Source organism: Ranitomeya imitator, chromosome 2 (assembly GCF_032444005.1).
Source record: "Ranitomeya imitator isolate aRanImi1 chromosome 2, aRanImi1.pri, whole genome shotgun sequence".
Classification (NCBI taxonomy): domain Eukaryota; kingdom Metazoa; phylum Chordata; class Amphibia; order Anura; family Dendrobatidae; genus Ranitomeya; species Ranitomeya imitator.
Window position 1 is genome coordinate 178,136,616 of NC_091283.1, and position 4,237 is coordinate 178,140,852.

The following is a 4,237-nucleotide window of genomic DNA, read 5'->3' on the forward strand; positions in this document are numbered from 1 at the left end:
GGGTAGCAACATCGCGAGAGCGAGAGACCGGTTCCGTTTCCTTGGTTACCAGGCTCCATCTCCCGTTACCATGGTGACTGTCGCAGATGCCCGGTTACAGCAGAGTGCAGCCCTGTACACGGGGAGGAGTCTGCTGACTACAGGGACATGCCCAGTCAGGGCTGTAGGGTGGTGTGCGGCATAAGAAGCCAATCACGGCTCGGCTTACTCCAGTGACCGATCAGAAAGCCTGCCTCTGATTGGTCGCTGTTAGTGGCTACTTGGACAAGTTTTTTTGGTAAAAAGCACACAGGTCTCGTTGCAAGGACTCCACAGGCGGCCACAGTGCAGATAGTTTACCACAATTAAATAAAAAACACGTAATACAACGTATATGGCGGAAAAGTCACCAGTGATCTGCTGACCCCATAACTACAGAGTCCAGACCTCCTCTAGTATAAAACACAGCGCCCCCCAGGAGCTTCATGGCGGAGCACCTGCATGCAGCCTTACATCACCAAGCACAATGCTGAGCATCGGATGGAGTGATGGAGCCGCCACCACTGGATTCTGGAGGAGACGTGTTCTGGACAGTGATGGATCACACTTCTCTATCCGGCGTCTGATGGAGGAGTCTGGGTTTCGTGATTCCAGGAGAATGTTACCCGCTGACTGCATTGTGCCCGCTGTACAGATGGCAGAGGAGGATAACGCTATGGCATTATTATCAGGGGGCGGCCTCGGCCTCTTAGTCCCAGTGATGGGAAATCTTAATGCTTCAGCACAAGACATTGTGTTGCGCGCCGCGGCAAATTTTAGGCCACGCCTCTGACCACACCCATTCACTAGTCACACCCATATCCACGTCTCAACCACACCCATTTAGTACTGCTGATCACACTGTTCATAAAGAATAATTATAAACAAAAAAATATGGCCACAGTGCTCCATACTGTATAATGGCCACACATGATGCTCAATACTGTATAATGGCCACACAGTGCTCCATACTGTATAATGGCCACACATGATGCTCAATACTGTATAATGGCCACACAGTGCTCCATACTGTATAACGGCCACACATGATGCTCAATACTGTATAATGACCGCACATGATGCTCCATACTGTATAACGGCCACACATGATGTTACATACTGTATAACCGCCACACATGATGCTCCATACTGTATAACCGCCACACATGATGCTCCATACTGTATAACCGCCACACATGATGCTCCATACTGTATAACGGCCACACATGATGTTACATACTGTATAACCGCCACACATGATGCTCCATACTGTATAACCGCCACACATGATGCTCCATACTGTATAACCGCCACACATGATGCTCCATACTGTATAACCGCCACACATGATGCTCCATACTGTATAACCGCCACACATGATGCTCCATACTGTATAACGGCCACACATGATGCTCAATACTGTATAATGACCGCACATGATGCTCCATACTGTATAACGGCCACACATGATGTTACATACTGTATAACCGCCACACATGATGCTCCATACTGTATAACCGCCACACATGATGCTCCATACTGTATAACGGCCACACATGATGCTCCATACTGTATAATGGCCACACATGATGCTCCATACTGTATAATGGCCACACATGATGCTCAATACTGTATAATGACTGCACATGATGCTCCATACTGTATAATGGCCACACATGATGCTCAATACTGTATAATGGCCACACATGATGCTCCATACTGTATAATGGCCACACATGATGCTCCATACTGTATAATGGCCACACATGATGCTCCATACTGTATAACGGCCACACATGATGCTACATACTGTATAACGGCCACACAGTGCTCTATACTGTATAATGGCCACACATGATGCTCCATACTGTATAACGGCCACACATGATGCTACATACTGTATAATGACCGCACATGATGCTCCATACTGTATAATAGCCACACATGATGCTCCATACTGTATAATGGCCACACATGATGCTCCATACTGTATAATGATCGCACATGATGCTCCATACTGTATAACGGCCACACATGATGCTACATACTGTATAACGGCCACACATGATGCTCCATACTGTATAACGGCCACACATGATGCTACATACTGTATAATGACCCCACATGATGCTCCATACTGTATAATAGCCACACATGATGCTCCATACTGTATAATGGCCACACATGATGCTCCATACTGTATAATGGCCACACATGATGCTCCATACTGTATAACGGCCACACATGATGCTACATACTGTATAACGGCCACACATGATGCTCCATACTGTATAACGGCCACACATGATGCTACATACTGTATAATGACCCCACATGATGCTCCATACTGTATAATAGCCACACATGATGCTCCATACTGTATAATGGCCACACATGATGCTCCATACTGTATAATGATCGCACATGATGCTCCATACTGTATATTGGCCGCACATGATACTTCGTACCGTATAATGGCCACACATAGCTACTCCTACACACGCGGCTGCGCTCCGTACACTTTGCATACACGGCTCCGCTCCATACACACGGCTCCACTCCATACATCTCAAACACACACGGCTCCGTTCCGTTCACCTCGTACACATTCAGCTCCGCTCCATACACCTCATACACACACGGCTCCGCTCCATACACCTCATACACATACGGCTCCGCTCCATACATCTCGTACACACGGCACTACGTACACCTCATACACACACCGCTCCGCTCCATACACATTGCAGAAGCTGCTCCGCTCCGTATACCTTGCACACACACGGCTCCGCTGCGTACACCTCATACACATACGGCTCCTCTCCATACATCTCGTACACACACGACACTACTCCGTACACCTCGTACACACACGGCTCCGCTCTATACACATTGCACACACTGCTCCGCTCCATATACCTTGCACACACATGGCTCTGCTCCACACACCTCGTACACACGTGGCTCTGCTCTGTACACCTCGTACACACGTGGCTCCACTCCATACACCTTTCACACTCTGCTCTCATCCGAACACCTCTTACACACGACTCCGCTCCGTACACCTCGTACACACGCGGCTGTGCTCCGTACACCTCGTACACACGACTCCGCTCCGTACACCTTTCACACGCTGCTCCGCACACCTCGTACACACGCGGCTGTGCTCCGTACACCTCGTAACACACGCAGCTGTGCTCCATACACCTCGTACACACGACTCCGCTCCATACACCTTTCACATGCTGCTCCGCTCCGTACACCTGCCACACATGATGCTACATACTGTATAATAGCCGCACATGATGCTCCATACTGTATAATGGCCACACATGATGCTCCATACTGTATAATGATCGCACATGATGCTCCATACTGTATAACGGCCACACATGATGCTACATACTGTATAACGGCCACACATGATGCTCCATACTGTATAACGGCCACACATGATGCTCCATACTGTATAACGGCCACACATGATGCTACATACTGTATAACGGCCACACAGTGCTCTATACTGTATAATGGCCACACATGATGCTCCATACTGTATAACGGCCACACATGATGCTACATACTGTATAATGACCGCACATGATGCTCCATACTGTATAATAGCCACACATGATGCTCCATACTGTATAATGGCCACACATGATGCTCCATACTGTATAATGATCGCACATGATGCTCCATACTGTATAACGGCCACACATGATGCTACATACTGTATAACGGCCACACATGATGCTCCATACTGTATAACGGCCACACATGATGCTACATACTGTATAATGACCCCACATGATGCTCCATACTGTATAATAGCCACACATGATGCTCCATACTGTATAATGGCCACACATGATGCTCCATACTGTATAATGGCCACACATGATGCTCCATACTGTATAACGGCCACACATGATGCTACATACTGTATAACGGCCACACATGATGCTACATACTGTATAACGGCCACACATGATGCTCCATACTGTATAACGGCCACACATGATGCTACATACTGTATAACGGCCACACATGATGCTCCATACTGTATAACGGCCACACATGATGCTACATACTGTATAATGACCCCACATGATGCTCCATACTGTATAATAGCCACACATGATGCTCCATACTGTATAATGGCCACACATGATGCTCCATACTGTATAATGATCGCACATGATGCTCCATACTGTAT